Source organism: Berghia stephanieae, chromosome 3 (genome assembly GCF_034508935.2).
Source record: "Berghia stephanieae isolate SIO BIC M18660-M18661 chromosome 3, UCSD_Bste_1.3, whole genome shotgun sequence".
Classification (NCBI taxonomy): domain Eukaryota; kingdom Metazoa; phylum Mollusca; class Gastropoda; order Nudibranchia; family Aeolidiidae; genus Berghia; species Berghia stephanieae.
In genome coordinates, this window is record NC_088362.1 from 2,360,378 (window position 1) to 2,386,184 (window position 25,807).

The 25,807-nt window shown below is 40.4% G+C and overlaps 1 protein-coding gene and 1 long non-coding RNA gene across 4 annotated transcripts in view; one reads left to right on the forward strand and one right to left on the reverse strand.

Moving 5' to 3' along the window:
- Positions 1 to 25,807, reverse strand: part of LOC144967016 (uncharacterized) — a 101,490-nt gene that overhangs the window by 71,442 nt on the left and 4,241 nt on the right. The window lies entirely within an intron of this gene.
- Positions 639 to 14,691, forward strand: LOC144967013 (uncharacterized). Of its 3 annotated transcripts, none has more exons than XR_013644302.1 (3): positions 639 to 773; positions 13,436 to 13,607; positions 13,938 to 14,691. It is a non-coding gene; the product is annotated as an uncharacterized LOC144967013 (long non-coding RNA). The 3 variants fall into 3 exon arrangements; XR_013644304.1 differs by having other exon boundaries at positions 13,943 to 14,691; XR_013644303.1 differs by lacking the exon at positions 639 to 773 and having other exon boundaries at positions 13,040 to 13,607.

Consider the following 25,807-nt stretch of genomic DNA (forward strand, 5'->3'; position numbering starts at 1 on the left):
ATTAAAAAAATAATTAAAAACTCTGTCAGCGTATGTATGTATATGTGTGTGTGTTTGTTTGTATTTGATTGTACCCTTGACCCATCGTGTGACAAAACACCCATCAACCGAGACCCATTTTAGTAAGTGGGGTTCTTTTACTTTTCGTTATTATGACAGTTTACGAGTCGTGAGTAAGCGCCATACAAAATTTCAGGCCCGTCCCAATTTGACGTGATGTTGTTACCTATGGGCAGTGTTTAGCACAGACAGGCCCCAATTTGAAACTAGTTTAAAACTCAAAGTTTATTCAATCGTAGGCTTTCGCCAATAAATCACACAATTTGAACAACAGACATTAAAGTGGAAAAAAATGGTAATTGGAACGAAAAAAAATAAACTGTTACCACAAATAACCACACAAAATACGACCAATACGTACAATAATAATAATAATAATAATAATAATAATAATAATAATAATAATAATAATAATAATAATAATAATAATAATAATAAGGCTACTATTATTTGTACTACCACTGCAAATAACGCCAGAGCTTATTTGTACTCTTACTAAAAATAGAATTTGCGTAATTACTAAAAATATAACATTTTATACGGATAGAACTGCAATATACAATGAATTATCTGGAAGTCAAAAAGTGAACAAACACTTCATCTCATCACAATCACATTATTATTATTATTATTATTACTATTTTACAAGTTGATTTTGACGGACTTTGGTAATTCTTCACTCTTTTCAAGTCACAGAATACTCAGTTTACAAGGTAAGCATACGAAATGCACATTTTAATTCATTTCTTATTTTTATAACTAAACATGCTTTGGGTTGTGTGTTTGTTGATTGTGCATCAGCTGACGACACATTTGTCGCTACTGCGAATTACTTAACTTTATTACTTTATTTTGTGAAAAATAACAATAACAGGGCTTTAAAAAAATTAAAATACTAATTCCCCCCCCCCCCCCCAATAATTTAAATCAGCCTTCCATGTCAGGTGATTAAAACCAGGTGTTTCAATGTTCGATCCCCAGTCAAAAGGTTGCTAATTTTATCATGATCAAGAGGTTTCGAGTACTCACGACATTCCAGGCTCAGGGTCCTTTAAAAAATACTTTTCATTCCGTTATTGTTATTATCTTTATTATGGCCGACACAGCATGCATCGTCCATACTTTTTCAAAACTTTTTTTTTGGGAGGGGGGGGGTGTTTTTTTATATCGGAAAATTGGGTTTTGTATGTTTTGTTCAGGGAGAGAGAGAGTAATATTTTATAATGATAAGATATCTGTAGTGGTAGTCAGGGCTGGCGGAGTCGGTTATTTTTAAACCGACCCCGACTCCGACTCCAGCCTTGAAACCGACTCCGACTCCGACTCCGACTCCTCAAGCATAGTATTAATAGGTAATAATATGCAACCAACACTCGCAGCTACTTTTAGCTTTTCCCCAGTATATGTATTATAACAATACAAGCCGCTTCATATTTGAAACTAGGACAAAAAAGGAACTGAAACTAGACAAAAAGGAAACTGAAACTAAGATATGAATAAAACTGTCATTAAGACCAACAAAAAAAGGAAAAGTGAAATTAAGACAATATTGAAACTGAAACCATTTATACTAAAATAAAGTCACTTCTTATGGTCTTATGGTTATCCCACTTTCTAATAACCTAACTTTAACATTGAAGAGTCAGCATCCCCACCCCTCCCTCTAGTCAGGTACGGGTGATTGGCATTGATGCCAACTTAAATGTACAGCACGAGAGCATGAAGGTTGGGGAGGAAAGGGGGTTTTGGAAGCATAGTTCACCTTTAGCTAATACCAATGTAATTTTTTTCAAATTCTATAGGCCTGGATACTATCTATATCTAGTATCTAATATATTACACATTGAATGATATAAAAATGCGGTGTGTCTTTTTTACGAATCCCGAGAAAGTTATGGGAAGTAGGTGGCAGTGGGGAGTGAACCTAGAACTCAGGGAAGTGTACACCATTGGGGAGTGAACCTGGGACTGGATTTCGGCGGGTTTCGTAAAAAAGAGACAGATTGCGCATCAGGGCGCTAACGGGGCCGATTAGAGATAGACGACGATTGGGATTGTTTGGAAGCTTTAACCCTTTGCCCACTAGTCATTATGACATCCGAAATGCTATCGCCTTATACATCTACGCCAGAACAGAAATAGAGGGTGGAGCCTACCATGATATAACATTTTATGGAGCCCTAATTTCGTCATATCAGTTCTGTCCACTGACAGGTGGGTGGATATCGCTTTCCAGAACTTGTGTCCTTATATGAAATTCTGAGTTTTTGACCAATCAACGATTGCTCTTTTGATAGCTCGCTTGTCAAAATGAGTCAGCTCAACCCTTGATTTATGTACAGGCATCACAGGCGGTATATGTTGTGTAACTTCAAAGACCACCATTGACCGAAAGCGATGAATGGAAGCCCTACTGTGGCGTGGAGAACGAGGTCTTGTATGTATAGTTACGTCATATCTCAACGCTCGTGAATTCTTAGTACGGCTGGACTCACAATCAAAACACGAAATATGTGTTTTAAACTCTTGAATCAATCGAGTTACATCAGTGCGTTCGTCTCATTGAGCAATGAAAAACGATATATAAATCAAGAACATCGACCGGAAAACAAGGAAATTATCTTAAAATTATAAAATTTGAGAAAGCTGGTTTCAAAATCAAATCTATTACAAAAAAGGTTATTTCTAGACCAATTTTTATGAGACAAAGATAATTTTTCTCCACTTTTCAAGCTGATTCCAACAATGACGTTTTCAAATTATATCGCGATAAGATTATTTGTCATTATTTTTTAAAATACCCAATTGACTGCTCTGGAAATGAATACGTAATCCTTGGCGGCTAGCGAGTAGGTGTTAAAATTTGCTCCACAAAATCAACGAGGCCATACATTTTTGGGTTTATTGTTATCAGGATAAACAATGTTGTTTCCTTCATCCACATAGACGGATTGTCCCACACCTGTGCAATGTACAGATGAGTTACCAACACACAGTAATCATTGATAGTTGAGCATCATGAAATGGTCGTACCCACGTAAGCAGACGAAATGATTGATAAAACATTCGAGCTGGCGGCAAAGTTAGTTAACAAGACCACATCGAAAAAAATGTCTACAATGGGAATTGAACCCAGTACTTTCAAGGTTAGAGTCTGACAGCTTGTCGACTGCGCTACTGATCCACCCGACTGTTCATCACATTTAATAAGGTCTTTCTAAAACAATAGTTTACCTTCAATGCAACTTCTATTTTCTGGTTTTATATTTCGATTTTTTAAATTATTATTTGGAAGCCCCTATTTTCACCGTACGGTAAAAATAGTCTGTCATGCTATTTTCACTGTACGGTGATAATAGCCTGACCGTGTGTTGGAGGCTGGAGGCTATTTTCACCGTACGGTAATATCTTGGTGAACGATTTTCACCGTACGAGGATGATAGTGTGGGAGACTTTTTTCACCGTCCCGTAATATCTTGGTGGACGATTTTCACCGTACGGTGATAATAGTGTGGGAGACTTTTATCCCCGTATGGTAATATTTTGGTGGACGATTTTTACCGTACGGTGATAATACTGCAGGAGGCTTTTTTCACCGTACAGTAATATCTTGGTGGACGATTTTCACCGTACGGTGAAAATATCTAAAACACTATTTTCACACTATTTTTATATAAATTTATTAACAAAGACATCCTACAGATGTCACAATATAACTTTCGTCAGGTCCAGATACAGATCGCTGGTGAAATTGGGTGGGATGCGCATGCGTGACGGAGTACGATCCGTTAAGATACAGCGTCAACGGAGGTGCATAAAAACACTACGATAAAATTATCACGACTCCCTTCATTATCTCCTATCTACTACTACTACCACTACTACTACTACTACTACTACTACTACTACTACTACTACTACTACTACTACTACTACTATTGCTACTACTACTACATTCTACTACACTACTACTACTACTACTACTACTACAACTACTACATACTACTACATACTACTGACTACTAACTACTGACTACTCTACTACATAGACTACTATACTACAAATACTACTAATACACACTGCTACACACTACTATACGACCTACTACTACTACTACTACTACACTACACTACTACTACTACTACTACACTACTACTACTACTACTACTACTACCACTACTACTAACTACTATACTACTACTACTACTACTACTATACTACTACTACTACTACTACTACTACTACTACTACTACTACTACTACTACTACTACTACTACTACTACTACTACTACTACTACTACTACTACTACTACTACTACTAACTACTACTACACTACTACTACTACTACTACTACTACTACTACTACTACTACTACACTACTACTACTACTACTACACTACTATACTACACTACACTATTTACACTACTACTACTACTACTAACTACTACTACTAACTACTACTACCTACTACTACTAGTAATACATATACTATAAATTTTGCTCCTATGACTATCTACCTATCTACTCACCCTATTTTTCTTATCCATTTAAACTCTCTCCTCTCTTCTCTCCTCTCTACTCTCTCTCTCTCCTCTCTCTATCTCTCATCTCCTCTCTCTCTCTCTCTCTCTCTCATCTCTACTCTCCTCCTCTCTACTCTCTCCTCTCTCTCATCTCTCTCTCTCCATCTCCTCTACACTCTCTCTCTCTCTCCCTCTCCTCTCTCTCTACTCCTCACTCATCTCTACTCTCTCTACTCTCTCTCTCACTCTCTCTCTCTCTCTCTCTCTACTCCTCTCTCTCTCTCTCTCTCATCTCTCTCCTCTCTTATCTCACTACTCTCCTCCTCTTCTCTCTCTCTCTCTCTCTCTCTCCTCTCTCTTCTCCTCTCTCTCTCTCTCCCTCTCTCTCCCTCTCCTCTCTCTCTCTCTCTCTCTCCTCTCCTCTCCTCTCTCTCTCCTCTCTCTCCTTCTCCTCTCCTCTCCTCTCTCTCTCTCTCTCCTCTCTCTCTCTCCTCTCCTCTCCTCTCTCTCTCTCTCTCTCTCTCTCTCTCTCTCTCTCTCTCTCTCTCTCTCTCTCTCTCTCTCTCCGTCTTAGCTGCTACCTCAGTTCTTTTCACAATCCAACATTCGGAAGCTTCAACTTCTTCTCTCAACATTCTGATCACATACCTTCGAATACGTTCTAGCTATCTGCAATAAAAAGTACTCAATTCTTTCTTTGTTTAGAACCATGCTGCTCGCTTATGGCAACGTGACATCAACTATTCATCCAATTACTATCATTCTTTTTTTTGCCGCCCTGTTAAATCTCTCTCTCTCTCTCCGTCTTAGCTGCAACACTCAGTTCTTTTCAACAATCAACGAGGATGAGAAGCTTCAACTTTTCTTCAACATTCTGATCACATGACATATGAATATTCTAGCTAGTTGAAGAATAAAAAGTACCAATTTTCTTTGTTTAGAACCATGCTGCTCGCAGTTGATGGCAACGTGACATCAGACTATTGAATCCAATTACGTATTCATTTTTTTTTTGCCGCCCTGTGTAAATAATAGACAGATTGCACATCAGGGCGCTAACGGGGCCGATTAGAGATAGACGACGAATGGGATTGTTTGGAAGCTTTAACCCTTTGCCCGCTAGCCATTATGACATCCGAAATGTTATCGCCTTCTACATCTACGCCAGAACAGAAATAGAGGGTGGAGCCTACCATGATATAACATTTTATGGAGCCCTAATTTCGTCATATCAGTTCTGTCCACTGACAGGTGGGTGGATATCGCTTTCCAGAACTTGTGTCCTTATATGAAATTCTGAGTTTTTGACCAATCAACGATTGCTCTTTTGATAGCTCGCTTGTCAAAATGAGTCAGCTCAACCCTTGATGTATGTAAAGGCATCACAGGCGGTATATGTTGTGTAACTTCAAAGACCACGATTGACCGAAAGCGATGAATGGAAGCCCTACTGTGGCGTGGAGAACGAGGTCTTGTATGTATAGTTACGTCATATCTCAACGCCCGTGAATTCTTAGTACGGCTGGACTCACAATCAAAACACGAAATATGTGTTTTAAACTCTTGAATCAATCGAGTTACATCAGTGCGTTCGTCTCATTGAGCAATGAAAAACGATATATAAATCAAGAACATCGACCGGAAAACAAGGAAATTATCTTAAAATTATAAAATTTGAGAAAGCTGTTTTCAAAATCAAATCTATTACAAAAAAGGTTATTTCTAGACCGATTTTTATGAGACAAAGATAATTTTTCTCCACTTTTCAAGCTGATTCCAACAATGACGTTTTCAAATTTATCGCGATAAGATTATTTGTCATTATTTTTTTAAAATACCCAATTGACTGCTCTGGAAATGAATACGTAATCCTTGGCGGCTAGCGAGTAGGTGTTAAAATTTGCTCCACAAAATCAACGAGGCCATACATTTTTGGGTTTATTGTTATTAGGTAAACAATGTTGTTTCCTTCATCCACATAGACGGATTGTCCCACACCTGTGCAATGTACAGATGAGTTACCAACACACAATAATCATTGATAGTTGAGCATCATGAAATGGTCGTACCCACGTAAGCAGACGAAATGATTGATAAAACATTCGAGCTGGCGGCAAAGTTAGTTAACAAGACCACATCGAAAAAAAATGTCTACAATGGGAATCGAACCCAGTACTTTCAAGGTTAGAGTCTGACAGCTTGTCGACTGCGCTACGGATCCACCCGACTGTTCATCACATTTAATAAGGTCTTTCTAAAACAATAGTTTACCTTCAATGCAACTTCTATTTTCTGGTTTTATATTTCGATTTTTTAAATTATTATTTGGAAGCCCCTATTTTCACCGTACGGTAAAAATAGTCTGTCATGCTATTTTCACCGTACGGTGATAATAGCCTGACCGTGTGTTGGAGGCTGGAGGCTATTTTCACCGTACGGTAATATCTTGGTGAACGATTTTCACCGTACGAGGATGATAGTGTGGGAGACTTTTTTCACCGTCCCGTAATATCTTGGTGGACGATTTTCACCGTACGGTGATAATAGTGTGGTAGTGGTAGACTTTTCACCCGTAATATTTTCGTGGACGATTTTCAGCGTACGGTGATAATAGTGTGGGAGACTTTTATCCCCGTATGGTAATATTTTGGTGGACGATTTTTACCGTACGGTGATAATACTGCAGGAGGCTTTTTTCACCGTACAGTAATATCTTGGTGGACGATTTTCACCGTACGGTGAAAATATTCTAAAACACTATTTTCACACTAGTTTTATATAAATTTATTAACAAAGACATCCTACAGATGTCACAATATAACTTTCGTCAGGTCCAGATACAGATCGCTGGTGAAATTGGGTGGGATGCGCATGCGTGACGGAGTACGATCCGTTAAGATACAGCGTCAACGGAGGTGCATAAAAACACTACGATAAAATTATCACGACTCCCTTCATTATCTCCTATCTACTACTACTACCACTACTACTACTACTACTGCTACTACTACTACTACTACTACTACTACTACTACTACTACTACTACTACTACTACTACTACTACTACTACTACTACACTACTACTACTACTACTACTACTACTACTACTACTACTACTACTACTAACTACTACTACTAATACTACTAATACTACACTCTACTACTACTACTACCACTACAACTACTACTACTACTACACTACTACTACTACTACTACTACTACTACTACTACTACTACTAACTACTACTACTACTACTACTACTACACTACTATAATTGAGCTACTACTAACTACTACTACTACTACTACTACTACTAACATACTACTACTACTACTACTACTACTACTACTACACTACACTACTACTACTACTACTACTACTACTACTACTACTACTACACTACTACTACTACTACTACTACTACTACTACTACTACTACTACTACTACTACTACTACTACTACTACTACTACTAACTACTACTACTGCTTAGACTACATAATTACTTATTAAATTTTTGCCGCCCTGCGTAAATAATACTCGAGACGAGACGTATGTACCAAGCCCTATTTTGTCTAGGTAAGAGATGGCCATTTTAAAACTCTCTCTCTCTCTCTCTCTCTCTCTCTCTCTCCTCTCTCCTCTCTCTCTCTCTCTCCTCTCTCTCTCTCTCTCTCTCTCTCTCTCTCTCTCTCTCTCTCTCCGTCTTAGCTGCAACACTCAGTTCTTTTCAACAATCAACGAGGATGAGGAAGCTTCAACTTTTCTTCAACATTCTGATCACATGACATATGAATAGTTCTACTAGTTGAAGAATTAAAAAGTACCAATTTTCTTTGTTTAGAACCATGCTGCTCGCAGTTGATGGGCAACGTGACATCAGACTATTGAATCCAATTACGTATTCATTTTTTTGCCGCCCTGGGTAAATAATAGACAGATTGCACATCAGGGCGCTAACGGGGCCGATTAGAGATAGACGACGAATGGGATTGTTTGGAAGCTTTAACCCTTTGCCCGCTAGTCATTATGACATCCGAAATGTTATCGCCTTCTACATCTACGCCAGAATAGAAATAGAGGGTGGAGCCTACCATGATATAACATTTTATGGATCCCTAATTTCGTCATATCAGTTCTGTCCACTGACAGGTGGGTGGATATCGCTTTCCAGAACTTGTGTCCTTATATGAAATTCTGAGTTTTTGACCAATCAACGATTGCTCTTTTGATAGCTCGCTTGTCAAAATGAGTCAGCTCAACCCTTGATGTATGTAAAGGCATCACAGGCGGTATATGTTGTGTAACTTCAAAGACCACGATTGACCGAAAGCGATGAATGGAAGCCCTACTGTGGCGTGGAGAACGAGGTCTTGTATGTATAGTTACGTCATATCTCAACGCTCGTGAATTCTTAGTACGGCTGGACTCACAATCAAAACACGAAATATGTGTTTTAAACTCTTGAATCAATCGAGTTACATCAGTGCGTTCGTCTCATTGAGCAATGAAAAACGATATATAAATCAAGAACATCGACCGGAAAACAAGGAAATTATCTTAAAATTATAAAATTTGAGAAAGCTGTTTTCAAAATCAAATCTATTACAAAAAAGGTTATTTCTAGACCGATTTTTATGAGACAAAGATAATTTTTCTCCACTTTTCAAGCTGATTCCAACAATGACGTTTTCAAATTTATCGCGATAAGATTATTTGTCATTATTTTTTTTAAATACCCAATTGACTGCTCTGGAAATGAATACGTAATCCTTGGCGGCTAGCGAGTAGGTGTTAAAATTTGCATACCCTTTCCCACGTAGACGCACATACACACACACACACACACACAGACACACACACACACACACACACACAGACACACACACACACACACACACATACTTATCGTCGTCTAGCATCCTATCGTTCGGCTCGACGATTAAAAGGGGTTCGTATCGTCGCTAAAATAATTACAAAATACATATATTTAAAATATATTAATAGTAATGTGAATTACATATTTTAATGCTCTAATATATCAAGAATGATCATTAATATGATTTATTACGGTGTGAATTGAATTTGACCTTTAAAACTGAAGTTTAATCTGACACCCTACTCGCTGTTATCATTCGAGTCTAAGTTGTAATAAGGCAACTTTGGCCAGAAGTGAAAGACATACATTGTGTGTTCAGTGTGTGTGTGTGTGTGTGTGTGTGTGTGTGTGTCTGTGTGTGTGTGTGTGTGTGCGCGCGCGTCTGCGTGGGAAAGGGTAAGCAAAATTTAACACCTACTCGCTAGCCGCCAAGGATTACGTATTCATTTCCTGAGCAGTCAATTGGGTATTTAAAAAAATAATGACAAATAATCTTATCGCGATAAATTTGAAAACCTCATTGTTGGAATCAGCTTGATAAGTGGAGAAAAATTGTCTTTGTCTCATAAAAATCGGTCGAGAAATAACCTTTTTTGTAATATATTTGATTTTGAAAATAGCTTTCTCAAATTATATATTTTATGATAATTTCCTTATTTTCCGGTCTATGTTCTTGATTTATATATCGTTTTTCATTTCTCAATGAGACGAACGCACTGATGTAACTCGATTGATTCAAGAGTTTAAAACACAGATTTCGAGTTTTGATTGTGAGTCCAGCCGTACTAAGAATTCACGAGCGTTGAGATATGACGTAACTATACATACAAGACCTCGTTCTCCACGCCACAGTAGGGCTTCCATTCATCGCTTTCGGTCAACCGTGGTCTTTGAAGTTACACAACATATACCGCCTGTGATGCCTTTACATAAATCAAGGGCTGAGCTGACTCATGTTGACAAGCGAGCTATCAAAAGAGCAATCCGTTGATTGGTCAAAGACTCAGGATTTCATATAAGGACATAAGTTCTGGAAAGCGATATCCACCCACCTGTCAGTGGACAGAACTGATATGATGAAATTAGGGATCCATAAAATGTTATATCATGGTAGGCTCCACCCTCTATTTCTATTCTGACGTAGATGTAGACGGCGATAGCATTTCGGATGTCATAATGACTAGTGGGCAAAGGGTTAAAGCTTCCAAACAATCCCATTCGTCGTCTATCTCTAACGGGACCCGTGGGCGCCCTGTCGCGCAAACTCAGTAATAACTAGTGCTTTTTTATGAAACCCGCCGAAACCCGACAATATCTAGCAACGTTATGGGAAGTAGACAACTGTGGGGAGTGAACCCGAGACTCAGGGAAGTGTACATCAGTCGGGAGTGAACCTGAGACTAAGGTTATCGGCCGGTTTCGGCGGGTTTCGTAAAAAAGAATTAGTGCTTTATTACGAAACCCGCCGAAACCCGACAAAATCCGGCAAAGTTATGGGAGTTTGGCAACAGTGGGGGGTGATCCTGGGAATCAGGGCGGTGTACACCAGTGGGGAGTGAACCTGGGACTGTGTAAAAAGGATATCAGTGGGAAAAAAACCTGGGAGTAAAGGGAGATGGATACCATAGAAAGTTGATAGTTGGATATGGGAGTTGAGTACCAGAGGAGAATGAACCTGACACTATAGAAGGTGGGCGCCAGTGGGGAGTGAACCTGGGAGTCAGGGAATTGCACACCAGTGGGGAGTTAACCTGTGAATATCTAAAAAACGATATCAGTGGGAAATAAATCCGGCTTCAACTCCCAATGGTATCCATCTCCCTTTAGTCCCAGATTTATTTCCTACTGATATCCTTTATACATATTCCCAGGTTAACTCCCCACTGGTGTGCAATTCCCTGAGTCCCAGGTTCACTCTCCACTGGCGCCCACCTCCTATTTTGTCAGGTTCATTCTCCTCTGGTACCATACTTTCATATTCGGCTTCAACTTTCAATGGTATCCATGTCCCTTTAGTCCAAGGTTTATTTCCCACTGATATCCTGTTTACATAGTCCCAGGTTCACTCCCCACTGGCGCCCACCTCCTATAGTGTCAGGTTCATTCTCCTCTGGTACCAAGCTCTCATATCCGGCTTCAACTTTCAATGGTATCCATCTCCCTTTAGTCCCAGGTTTATTTCCCACTGATATCCTGTTTACATAGTCCCAGGTTCACTCCCCACTGGCGCTCACCTCCTATTGTGTCAGGTTCATTCTCCTCTGGTACCAAACTCTCATATATGGCTTCAACTTTCAATGGTATCCATCTCCCTTTAGTCCCAGGTTTATTTCCCACTAATATCCTGTTTACATAGTCCCAGGTTCACTCCCCACTGGCGCCCACCTCCTATAGTGTCAGGTTCATCTCCTCCTGGTACCAAACTCTCATATCCGCTTCAACTTTCAATGGTATTCATCTCCCTTTAGTCCCAGGTTTATTTCCCACTGATATCCTTTTTACATAGTCCCAGGTTCACTCCCCACTGGCGCCCCGCCTCATATAGTGTCAGGTTTTCCCCTCTCCCCTGGTACCTAACTCCCAAATCCTGCTTCAACTCCCAATGGTATCCATCTCCCTTTAGTCCCAGATTTATTTCCTACTGATATCCTTTTTACATATCCCAGGTTCACTCCCCACTGGCGCCCACCCCCTATAGTGTCAGGTTCATTCTCCTCTGGTACCAAACTCTCATACCCGCTTCAAATTTCAATGGTATCCATCTCCTTTAGTCCCAGTTTATTTCCCACTGATATCCTTTTTTACATATTCCCAGTTAAATCCCCACTGGTGTGTAATTCCCTGAGTGAATCCCAGGTTCACTCCCCACTGGCGCCATCTTCTATAGTGTCAGTTCATTCTCCTCTGGTACCAAACTCCTTAAGTTCGGCTCGGATACCCACAGTTATCCATCTCCCACAGTCCCAGGTTAACTCCCCACTGGTGTGCAATTCCCTGACTCCCAGGATCACCCCCCCCCCCCCCCCCCCCCCCCCCCCCCCCCCCACTGTTGCCAAACTCCCATAACTTTGCCGGATATTGTCGGGTTTCGGCGGGTTTCGTAATAAAGCACTAATTCTTTTTTACGAAACCCGCCGAAACCGGCCGATAACCTTAGTCTCAGGTTCACTCCCGACTGGTGTACACTTCCCTGAGTCTCGGGTTCACTCCCCACAGTTGTCTACTTCCCATAACTTTGCTGGATATTGTCGGGTTTCGGCGGGTTTCGTAAAAAAGCACTAGTTCTTTTTTACGAAACCCGCCGAAACCCAGTCCCAGGTTCACTCCCCAGTGGTGCACACTTCCCTGAGTTTTAGGTTCACTCCCCACTGCCACCTACTTCCCATAACTTTGTCGGGATTCGGCGGGTTTCGGCAGGTTTCGTAAAAAAGACACACCCATAAAAATGCAATTCTGAAAGTTGTAAGGAGTCGGAGTCGGGACTTCTAAAACCGACTCCGACTCCACCCTCAAACAACCGACTCCTACCGACTCCGACTCCGACTCCGACTCGCCAGCCCTGGTGGTAGTATTATTAGTAGTTTTGAAATGCCTATGATGATGACAATGTGAGATAATTATATTAGTGTGATTATTTTTATTATATTTTTAAAAATTACGTACGGCTATGTCGTAGTGGTATGACACTCGCTTTTGGACCGGAAGGTCCTGGGCTCGAGCCTCGCTCGGCGCATAGTTGAGCTCTTGGAAAAGGCACTTTGCTCACTTTCTCTCACCGGACTCAGTTGTAAAATGTGTACTTGGCCGTTAACTGCGTTGTCTCTGTCCGAAGAAATTGTAATATCGCCTAACAGACGTTTTGTCCCGTTCAACATGCGAAGTGTTGCTGTTATAAACTTTAGCATTGGCATGTATGTGCCTATTTCGCTGTAGTGAATTTAATTTAATTTTTTGTTTTCATCGACAGCTAACATGAAAGAACACTGTTGGCGTTACTGGTGTCCTGACAATCCATAAAGATGCTGGCTCAAGGGCTATTCTGGCAAGGTGTGTTGAGGCAAACCTGTGGCAAAACTCATCAATCAGCAAACCATCATCTGGGCCAGCAGATCAGTGTCTGCATGCACTTTTTGACAATGGTTAGTAATGTTTTCAAATCTCCATAGCGCCTTTACATTTTGTGTTGGTGATCAGTAAAATAAATGCTCATTTTTCTAAATGAAAATGGCAAAGCATCATTTGAATTGAATTACTACTGAATGTATTAACTTAACGACAGACTATAGTTTGTTGCCAAGAGTTTTGTTCTATGGATGTAAAACCAATGAAATTTCAAGTGTGTTGGTGTGAATAATGATCATTTTTTAAAAATTGCAATGTCTTTGACAAATGCATTTTATGACAATAATGCCATTTCCAAAAATTGCTAATGAAATGTGTCTCTTTTTTATTTCAATTTTTCCATCCAGAGCAGGCTGCAGGATCAACCCTCTTTGTGGAACTACAAAAAAAAGTGGTGGCAAACAAGTAGTGTTGACTTTTTCTGTATTGAGGCGGAAGAGATTTTTATTCCAAGGGTTTGGGAAAGCAAATTGCTTTTTATTCAGAGCTAGTGCACTATTTAACTGTTTTATTGTCTAAAATAGAATTGATTTTGCAGTTCAACTTGACTAGATATCTAATTTTATACGACTTGTCTCTCAAGTAGAATAAAAATGAAAAATGAGGATAGCGTGCCATATCATATTTTGAAAAATCATTTAATATATCTAGAAATCATCTGTATAACCTATTGTATACAGTAAATAATTAGGTTTTGTGATTATAATGATGAATTCATAAGGTATGACATTATATTTGACCACAAAATTATTTTATCTCTGGGCGTAAAAAAATCAATTTTACAGCATTTTTTTTTTCTAAGGGATATGGGTTAGCGAATCGTTTATAATTTTTTTCAGAATTTGATCAATTTATAAAATATTACTGTTTTCTTGTTCCATATTGGTTATACTTGATGAATGTTGGCCTTTGTCTGCATTATTAGCTTTATTATCAAATTAAAGACAAATTTTTCATTTTCTCAAAATTTCATTGTGCGTCATTCTCTGATTTTCTAACATTCACATCTGGATTGTTTCCCATCAGATTGTCTTCAAATTTGGTCAGAATTTTTCTTATGATGTGTTTTGCATCATGATGGTTGGGTTTTGGGCTAAACAAAAATTTAGCAGTTTTATGAATTTTTAAATCCATTTTTTTTCCTGTCATGTCACACCAAATTTTCACTAAGAAATCGAAAAAAAATTCTGAAAAATTTATTTACAAGACTATTGCTAAACCTATCCATCTTGTTGTAAGAAACATTTTGTGTAAATTTGAAAGAGATCTGTTTGTTGTTTTTTTCTGCATCACTGTAAGAATTTTTGGGGTCTAATTTTAGCTTATATTGTCCCCCCTGCTGGTAGGGATTTGGTGGCTAATAGTATTAGCGCTTGTGTTAGGGACTCAGTAATAGCCATGTGGTAGGGACTCGGCGAGTAAAAGTGCTGGTGATAGGGATTCAACGAGTAAAAGCGCTGGAGGTAGGGACTCAGTGAGTAATAGCGCTGGTTGTAGGGACTCGAGTAAAAGCTCTGTGACTCGCTGAGTAATAGCGCTGGTGGTAGGGACTCGGTGAGTAATAACGCTGGTCATACGTGCTCAGTGTGTAAAAGCTCTATGACTCGGTAATAGCGCTGGTGGTAGGACTCGGTGAGTAAAGTGCTGGTTGTAGGGGCTCAGTGAGTAATAGCGCTGGTCGTAGGGACTCAGTGAGTAAACGCTCTATGACTCGGTAATAGCACTGGTGGTAGGGACTCAGTGAGTAATAGTAATAACGCTGGTCTTAGGTGCTCAGTGAGTAGAAGCGCTGGTGGTAGGGACTCGGTGAGTAATAACGCTGGTGGTAGGGACTCAGTGAGTAATAGCACTGGTGGTAGGGACTCGGTGAGTAAAAGCTCTATGACTCAGTGAGTAAAAGCGCTGGTGGTAGGGACTCAGTGAGTAATAGCGCTGGTGGTAGGGACTCGGTGAGTAGAAGCTCTATGACTCAGTGATAGCGCTGGTGGTAGGGACTCAGTGAATAAAAGTGCTGGTGGTAGGGACTCGGTGAGCAAAAGCGCTGGTGGTAGGGACTCGGTGAGTAATAACGCTGGTGGTAGGGACTCAGTGAGTAATAGCACTGGTGGTAGGGACTCGGTGAGTAAAAGCTCTATGACTCAGTGAGTAAAAGCGCTAGTGGTAGGGACTCAGTGAGTAATAGCGCTGGTGGTAGGGACTCGGTGAGTAGAAGCTCTATGACTCAGTGATAGCGCTGGTGGTAGGGACTCGGTGAATAAAAGTGCTGGTGGTAGGGACTCGGTGAGCAAAAGCGCTGGTGGTAGGGACTCGGTGAGTAGAAGCACTGGTGGTAGGGACTCAGTGAGTAGAAGCTCTATGACTCAGTGATAGTGCTGGTGGTAGGGACTCGGTGAATAAAAGTGCTGGTGGTAGGGACTCGGTGAGCAAAAGCGCTGGTGGTAGGGACTCAGTGAGTAAAAGCTCTATAACTCGGTAATAGCACTGGTGGTAGGGACTCAGTGAGTAAAAGCTCTATAACTCGGTAATAGCACTGGTGGTAGGGACTCAGTGTCAGTGAGTAAAAGGTCTATGACTCAGTGAGTAAAAGCACTGGTGGTAGGGACTCAGTGAGTAAAAGCTCTATAACTCGGTAATAGCACTGGTGGTAGGGACTCAGTGAGTAAAAGCTCTATAACTCGGTAATAGCACTGGTGGTAGGGACTCAGTGTCAGTGAGTAAAAGGTCTATGACTCAGTGAGTAAAAGCACTGGTGGTAGGGACTCAGTGAGTAAAAGCTCTATAACTCGGTAATAGCACTGGTGGTAGGGACTCAGTGTCAGTGAGTAAAAGGTCTATGACTCAGTGAGTAAAAGCACTGGTGGTAGGGACTCAGTGAGTAAAAGCTCTATAACTCGGTAATAGTAATAGCACTGGTGGTAGGGACTCAGTGTCAGTGAGTAAAAGGTTTATGACTCAGTGAGTAGAAGCGCTGGTGGTAGGGACTCAGTAGAAAAGTTCTATGACTCGGTGAGTAATAGCACTGGTGGTAGGGACTCGGTGAGTAAAAGGTCTATGACTCAGTGAGTAAAAGCATTGGTGGTAGGGACTCAATGAGTAAAAGCTCTATAACTCGGTAATAGCACTGGTGGTAGGGACTCAGTGTCAGTGAGTAAAAGGTCTATGACTACAGGGAGTAGAAGCGCTGGGGTTAGGGACTCAGTGAGTAAAAGCTCTATGACTAGTGGTAAAAGCGCTGGTGGTAGGGACTCGTGAGTAATAAAGCGCTGTGTAGAACTCAGTAAAAGCGCTGGTGGTAGGGACTCGGTGAGTAATAGCGCTGGTGTAGGACTCGTGAGTAAAGCACTGGTGGTAGGACTCAGTGAGTAAAAGCTCTATAACTCGGTAATAGCACTGGTGGTAGGACTCAGTGTCAGTGAGTAAAAGGTCTATGACTCAGTGAGTAAAGCACTGGTGGTAGGGACTCAGTGAGTAAAAGCTCTATAACTCGGTATAGAATAGCACTGTGGTAGGGACTCAGTGTCAGTGAATATAAGCTCTATGACTCAGTGAGTAGAAGCGCTGGTGGTAGGGACTCAGTGAGTAAAAGCTCTATGACGGTAATAGCACTGGTGGTAGGCACTCGAAGAGTAAAAGTGCTGGTGGTAGTGACTCGGTGAGTAAAAGCTCTATGACTCGGTGAGTAAAAGCGCTGGTGGTAGGGACTCGGTGAGTAATAGCGCTGGTGGTAGGAACCCAGTAAAAGCGCTGGTGGTAGGGACTCAGTGAGTAAAAGTGCTGGTAGGGATTCAGTGGTGTCACTGATTTTTACGACATTAGAATATAAAGAAATTTACAACTACAATCGGGCTAATGATTTTACAAAAGGTCCCCACAAAAGTATATCTTTAAAATATTAAACAAGTCTGTTGTTTAAATTAATTTATAATTTTATTTTAAAAGATCAAGAAAATGTCAAAATAAAAATGAAAGTTTTGACAACCAAAATGTACCTATTCCGTAACATATAAAGACACACAAACAAATCTTGTCTTCTTGCTCCTCTGTAATCTTGACACAGCATTGCTCTGATTTCAACTTAATGTCTGTTTTCATTTTCATTCTTTGTAAAGTATTAAATTAGTATTAGGCTGTGTATTACTTCACTCTTAACATTATTGTGCGGTAACCAAAAATTTTCCATAATTCAGTTTCTGAAAAGTTGGCCACCCTGGGATAACCATGACCCTCATCATCTATGCACATAACATTCACAAGTGGATACAAATATCGATTTACTTTGTATGTTGCATCCATAACAAACACATCACAAAAAAAAAACACTCAAATCACGCCTCATTCTTCCCGTTACATAAAACAAATACTCAAAACCACCATCCTCATTCACACTGAATTTTGTTACACCTCCTTCCTCCTCTATCTCTCTCAGTAATTCATGTACCGTCTCACTGTCCGTCCTGTCAATATCAGTCTTGAACTATCTCCGCTGCAAATCTTCGAATCTTTAGGCAATACATTTTATCCTTGGCTTGATTGAATGTATTGCCTAAGTTGGGTTGTGGACACCTTTGTTTTAGCCAAAGCCCAGGGGTGAGAATGACTGGTCACTAAAAAGGAGGACATTTTTCAGCGCTAAGATCAAGAAGCATCCATGCAAAAATAACCTATAAATTTAAATTTCATTAAAATATATTGTGATGCAATCCACAATGTATCTCGCAGCAATTTCTGACACCACTCGGAGGAATTTCAAAAACTGAAAGTGTAATTATAACATGGTGGTTGTAGTAATGGTAATCGTAGGTATGATGATGTGGTGGTGGTTGTAGTAGTTGTGGTACGGATGATGTGGTGATGGTTGTAGTAGTAGTGGTAGTCGCCACATTTCCCTTATTCACAGATTCACTAATGCCCACCTCCCATTGTTTCAAGTTGACCAGAGACGCCAACTTAAAATTTCGCTCACATAAATTTCAGAAACAATTCCGAAGAATTTCAATGCTTAAACAGGAATTTCTGCAAACTAAATATAATCTAATGAGATCTATAATCATCCCAATACCCCTTGTTTCAAATCAAGTAAAGTTCCAAAACCAATTTCATTATGACGTATAAAATATAAAAATTAATGGTAGGGTTGGTGGTAATAATGATATGATGGTGGATGTTGTACTGGTGGCAGTAATGATAATGATGATGTATGTGGTTGTGGTGGTTGCAGAAGTGGTGGTGGTGATATTTATGTGTTGGAGGAGGTTGTAGTAGTGGTGGTAAGGATGTGGTAGTGATTGTTGTTTTAATGGTGATAGTGTTTTGATGTCGTCGTCGTGGTGTTGGTAATGATGGTGATGATGATGATGTGGTGGAGGTGGTTGTAGTAGTAGTAGTGGTGGTCCTTCATGAAATGATGGTGTGGCGATGGTGGTGGTTGTAGTAGTAATAGTAGTAGTAGTAGTAGTAGTAGTAGTAGTAGTAGTAGTAGTAGTAATAGTAGTAGTAGTAGTAGTAGTAGTAGTAGTAGTAGTAGTAGTAGTAGTAGTAGTAGTAGTAGTAGTAGTAGTAGTGGCATTGATGTGATGATGATGACGATGATGATGATGATGATGATGATGATGATGATGATGATGATGACGATGAAGATGATGATGGTAATGATGATGATGATGATGATAAGGTGTGTACTTGGAGATGAAAAGAGAGATTGATGGCTGATGTGAAAAGGATATGATCCACTTTATAGATTTAAGTTTGTCTGACAGAAGGACAGATAGAGTGTGTTTGTGTGTGTGTGTGTGAGAGAGAGAGAGAGACACAGGGGGAGAGAAAGAGAAAAATATGAGAAAGAGAGAGAGAGAGAGAGAGAGAGAGAGAGAGAGAAATAGAGACTGCTCCAATTGAATATAGTGATAGCTACAGAAAGGTTAGGTTAAAGTATTGAGTGAACGTTATTGTTATGTGTGTTGTGTTTTATTTGTTAATCGTAGATATTAAGTTAACGAATGTTTCATGTTGGCAATTGCCAGGAAATTAACATTTAAGTGAACCATATGTGTGAATGTGTGTGTGTGTGTGTGTATCACTGTTAAGTATAGGAAGATGAAAAATGAAAACATATTGAGGCTAAAGAACTGGGTGCTCTTTACTGATTTGTGTGTATATGTGTGTGTTGTGTGAGGGAGGAGAGAGAGAGAGAGAGAGAGAGAGAGAGAGAGAGAGAGAGAGAGAAAGAGAGCTCAAAGTAAATCTAGTGATGAGTACAGAACGATGATAGTGACAAATTAATGAGGCTAAAGATCTGAGTGAACTTTATTGATTTCTATGTGAATGTGCATATGTGTCATGTGTGTGTATGACAGTCAGAGAGAGAGAGAGAGAGAGGGAGAGAGAGAGAGAGAGAGGGAGAGAGAGAGAGAGGGAGAGAGAGAGAGGGAGAGAGAGAGAGAGAGGGAGAGAGAGAGAGAGAGAGAGAGATTGAAGTCAAGGTGTATGTGACGACCTGTTATTGGTAAGTAGTGGAGGATGAACATGAAAACTAATCCGGACTAAACAAATAAGTGTGCTTTATTGATTTGTGTGTCTATGAGTGTTTGTGTAAAGAAAGATAGATGGATAGAGAGTGAGAGAGTTTTGAGCTATTAGTTCGAAGGGTTTTACGGCGCTTGCTTCACTTTTACTTGTAGGTCATTTCAGCACCACTTAAAAGGTAAAAATGGGGCTGTAAAAAAATATAGATCAAAAGTAACGGAGAAAAGATGAGACTGGTTTAAATAGGTGACTTCAAACTAACTACATTGATAGTTTGATCTTGGAGTCCGTTTGTGAGAAACGGATACCAAGATCAAACTATCAATGTAGTTAGTTTAAAGTCACCTAAAAGTTTCACCAAGACACAAGCACAGAATCCTTGTGAGCGTAATACAAAATTTAGAACAACAAATCTAACGTCACACAAAAGAGAGATGATTTACGAGGACAAACACATCATCTCCCAAAAACCATGACTATACATTTAATTGCTTCCCTCCCTGCCAATGAATCTGGCCGGCCAGGAAAAGGATCAAGCCAAGACAAAGACAGAAAGCAATTCTGATCTATGCAAGTAAAGATCCCACCAGGAAGATGATGTGATAGCGGTGCTTGCACTAGAGGTGGTACTGATTATAATGATGACAGTGATGATGTGGTTGTGGAGATGGTGTTACTGATGATAATGTGATAGTTGCTTTTGTAGTGGGGATGGTCATGATGTCATAATGGTTCAGGAGTGAAAATGACGGGACACGAAAATGGAGGAAATTTTTTAGCGAATAGTTCAAGAGCCATCTATGCGACGATAACGTAAAAATTTGAATTTCATTAAAATATACTGAGATGCAATCCAAAATGCGTCTCGCAATAATTTCTAACACCACTTGGAGGAATTTCAAAAGTTGAAAGTGTAATTACACTTTAGGCGGAAGATTCTCAGCCCTGGACCATGGGGAGGGAGTGGCAATGATAATGGACAAATGCCTTTGCCTATACTCTACAATGATTGCTTAGCTATGGCCATCAATACCCATTTTCTCTAGTGTGCTAGTGCTATAACAAAAGTAAAAACTAACGTGCTCACGTGCGCGTGTGAGTGTTTGCGTCATATTATGGTGACATACTCGTAAGGTTCAGTGAATCTTTCACCCACTACACACTCGACTAATATGACAGCCGGTGTTGTTTCGTGATTGCGCAATGAGGACACTAAATGATGGAGATTGGGGAGAAGGGTTGGAGGGGGTTGAGAGACTCCCTGTCTATCTTAACCTTTGTCGTAGAGATCCAGATTGATCAGTTTATCTTATCTGGACGAGCTCAGGGACGGAGTTTATCTTAAACGTTTTGAATTACGAATGATATGGAGCAGAAAAATCGGGAATAGCCTCAGAGCTTATTTTAAGCAAGAGTTTTTTTACAGGGACTGCAGTGTAATTATTTGAGAGTTGCTTTCGACAGCTGTGCCGTTTCAAGTTTGTGTATCTGAGTTTAGAAGGGTTTGTTTTAAGGTTACAATGAGAGAGAGAGAGAGAGAGGGGGGGGGGAAAGAGAGAAAGAAGGAGAGAGAGAGGGAGGGAAAGGGAGAGAAATAATGAGGGAGAGAGAGAGAAAGAGAGAGGGGAGAGAGAGAGAGAGAGGGAGAAACAAAGAGAAAAAGAGAGAGACAAGAGGGGGAGACAGAGAAAAAAGAAAGAGTGAGAGGGAGGAGGAGACAGAGGGAGTGGGAAGGTGGGAGAAATAGAGAGAGAGAAGGAGAGAGAGAGGGGGGGGGAGGGAGGTAGAGAGATGGAAGGACAGAGAGAAAGAGAGAGAGAGGAATAGAATGACAAATAAACGTTGTTGCATCTGATAGGGCGTTTGAATCTCCTGACACATTTTAAATTGGGCTCTCTTCTTTGTGTCCTTAAGTAAGACAGATAACTCTATTCAACTCCAACTCCAGTAAATAATTTTAAATGTAATTTTTCACACAGCGCAATATTTACATACTGTGCATAAATCGCATTACAGGGGGAGAACAAGCCGTAGCTTCAGCGACACTTGGCGTATAGAGCAAATTATAACTTCTGCTTGGTGTCATGCTATTGAATTTATTCGACAACGACAACGGTGTTACTGATATGAAACTCGTGTATGGTGAGAAAGTGTTAGTTAAGACTTTTACATGGATCAACGTGACGTATTTGATAAAACCCCGGCCATTTATTTACCACTTTCTCAAACTGCTCATACTCAAATTAATAGGGTTTTAGTTTAGATACACATGACCTACCTACCGACTTCGTGGATGAGACCATGGGGAGGGAATGGCAGGGATGATGGACAAATGCCTTTGCCTATACTCTACAATGATTGCTTAGCTATGGCCTCAATACCCATTTTCTCTAGTGTGCTAGTGCTATAACAAAAGTAAAAACTAACGTGCTCACGTGCGCGTGTGAGTGTTTGCGTCATATTATGGTGACATACTCGTAAGGTTCAGTGAATCTTTCACCCACTACACACTCGACTAATATGACAGCCGGTGTTGTTTCGTGATTGCGCAATGAGGACACTAAATGATGTAGATTGGGGAGAGGGGTTGGAGGGGGTTGAGAGACTCCCTGTCTATCTTAACCTTTGTCGTAGAGATCCAGATTGATCAGTTTATCTTATCTGGACGAGCTCAGGGACGGAGTTTATCTTAAACGTTTTGAATTACGAATGATATGGAGCAGAAAAATCGGGAATCGCCTCAGAGCTTATTTTAAGCGAGTGTTTATTTACAGGGACTGCAGTGTAATTATTTGAGAGTTGCTTTCGACAGCTTTGCCGTTTCAAGTTTGTGTATCTGAGTTTAGAAGGGTTTGTTTTATGGTTACAAGAGAAGAGAGAGAGAGGGGGGGAGAGAGAAAGAAGGAGAGAGAGAGAGAGGGAGGGAAAGGAGAGAAATAATGAGGGAGAGAGAGAGAAAGAGAGAGGGGGAGAGAGAGAGGGAGAAACAGAGAGAAAAAGAGAGAGACAAGAGGGGAGACAGAGAAAAAAAGAAAGAGTGAGAGGGGGAAGGAGAGAGGGAGAGGAGGAGACAGAGGGAGTGGGAAGGTGGGAGAAATAGAGAGAGAGAAGGAGAGAGAGAGAGGGGAGGGAGGTAGAGAGATGAAGGACAGAGAGAAAGAGAGAGAGAGGGGGGAATAGAATGACAAAAAAAACGTTGTTGCATCTGATAGGGCGTTTGAATCTCTGACATATTTTAAATTGGGCTCTCTTCTTTGTGTCCTTAAGTAAGACAGATAACTCTATTCAACTCCAACTCCAGTAAATAATTTTAAATGTAGTTTTTCACACAGCGCAATATTTACATACTGTGCATAAATCGCATTACAAGGGGGAGAACAAGCCGTAGATTCAACGACACTTGGCGTATAGAGCAATTATAACTTCTGCTTGTGTCATGCTATTGAATTTATTCGACAACGACAACGTGTTACTGATATGAAACTCGTGTATGGTGAGAAAGTGTTAGTTAAGACTTTTACATGGATCAACGTGACGTATTTGATAAAACCCCGGCCATTTATTTACCACTTTCTCAAACTGCTCATACTCAAATTAATAGGGTTTTAGTTTAGATACACATGACCTACCTACCGATATCGTGGATGAGACCATGGCGAGGGAATGGCAGGGATGATGGACAATGCCTTTGCCTATACTCTACAATGATTGCTTAGCTATGGCCTCAATACCCATTTTCTCTAGTGTGCTAGTGCTATAACAAAAGTAAAAACTAACGTGCTCACGTGCGCGTGTGAGTGTTTGCGTCATATTATGGTGACATACTCGTAAGGTTCAGTGAATCTTTCACCCACTAACACTCGACTAATATGACAGCCGGTGTTGTTTCGTGATTGCGCAATGAGGACACTAAATGATGTAGATTGGGGAGAGGGGTTGAGGGGGTTGAGAGACTCCCTGTCTATCTTAACCTTTGTCGTAGAGATCCAGATTGATCAGTTTATCTTATCTGGACGAGCTCAGGGACGGAGTTTATCTTAAACGTTTTGAATTACGAATGATATGGAGCAGAAAAATCGGGAATCGCCTCAGAGCTTATTTTAAGCGAGTGTTTATTTACAGGGACTGCAGTGTAATTATTTGAGAGTTGCTTTCGACAGCTTTGCCGTTTCAAGTTTGTGTATCTGAGTTTAGAAGGGTTTGTTTTATGGTTACAAGAAGAGAGAGAGAGAGAGAGAGAGAGGGGGGAGAGAGAAAGAAGGAGAGAGAGAGAGAGGGAGGGAAAGGGAGAGAAATAATGAGGGAGAGAGAGAGAAAGAGAGAAGGGAGAGAGAGAGAGGGAGAAACAGAGAGAAAAAGAGAGAGACAAGAGGGGGAGACAGAGAAAAAAAGAAAGAGTGAGAGGGGGGAGGAGAGAGGGAGAGGAGGAGACAGAGGGAGTGGGAAGGTGGGAGAAATAGAGAGAGAGAAGGAGAGAGAGAGAGGGGGAGGGAGGTAGAGAGATGGAAGGACAGAGAGAAAGAGAGAGAGAGAGGAATAGAATGACAAAAAAACGTTGTTGCATCTGATAGGGCGTTTGAATCTCCTGACATATTTTAAATTGGGCTCTCTTCTTTGTGTCCTTAAGTAAGACAGATAACTCTATTCAACTCCAACTCCAGTAAATAATTTTAAATGTAGTTTTTCACACAGCGCAATATTTACATACTGTGCATAAATCGCATTACAAGGGGGAGAACAAGCCGTAGATTCAACGACACTTGGCGTATAGAGCAAATTATAACTTCTGCTTGGTGTCATGCTATTGAATTTATTCGACAACGACAACGGTGTTACTGATATGAAACTCGTGTATGGTGAGAAAGTGTTAGTTAAGACTTTTCCATAGATCAACGTGACGTAGTTGATAAAACCCCGGCCATTTATTTGCCACTTTCTCAAGCTGCTCATACTCAAATTAATAGGGTTTTAGTTTAGATACTCATGACCTACCTACCGACTTCGTGGATGAGACCATGGGGAGGGAATGGCAGGGATGATGGACAAATGCCTTTGCCTATACTCTACAATGATTGCTTAGCTATGGCCTCAATACCCATTTTCTCTAGTGTGCTAGTGCTATAACAAAAGTAAAAACTAACGTGCTCACGTGCGCGTGTGAGTGTTTGCGTCATATTATGGTGACATACTCGTAAGGTTCAGTGAATCTTTCACCCACTACACACTCGACTAATATGACAGCCGGTGTTGTTTCGTGATTGCGCAATGAGGACACTAAATGATGGAGATTGGGGGGAGGGGGTTGAGAGACTCCCTGTCTATCTTAGCCTTTGTCGTACACATCCAGATTGATTAGTTTATCGTATATGGACAAGCTCAGGGACGGAGTTTATCTTAACCGTTTTGAATTATCAATGATATGGAGCAGAAAAATCGGGACTAGCCTCAGAGGTTATTTTAAACGAGAGTTGATTTAACGTAGTTTTAAAGGGACTGCAGTGTAATTAATTGAGTTGCTTTCGACAGCTGTGTCGTTTCAAGTTTGTGTATTTGTTTTTTGAAGGGTTTGTTTTATGGTAACAAGGAGAGAGGGAGAGAGTGAGAGAGAGAAGGAGATAGAGAAGTAAAAACTAACGTGCTCACGTGCGCGTGTGAGTGTTTGCGTCATATTTTGGTGACATACTCGTAAGGTTCA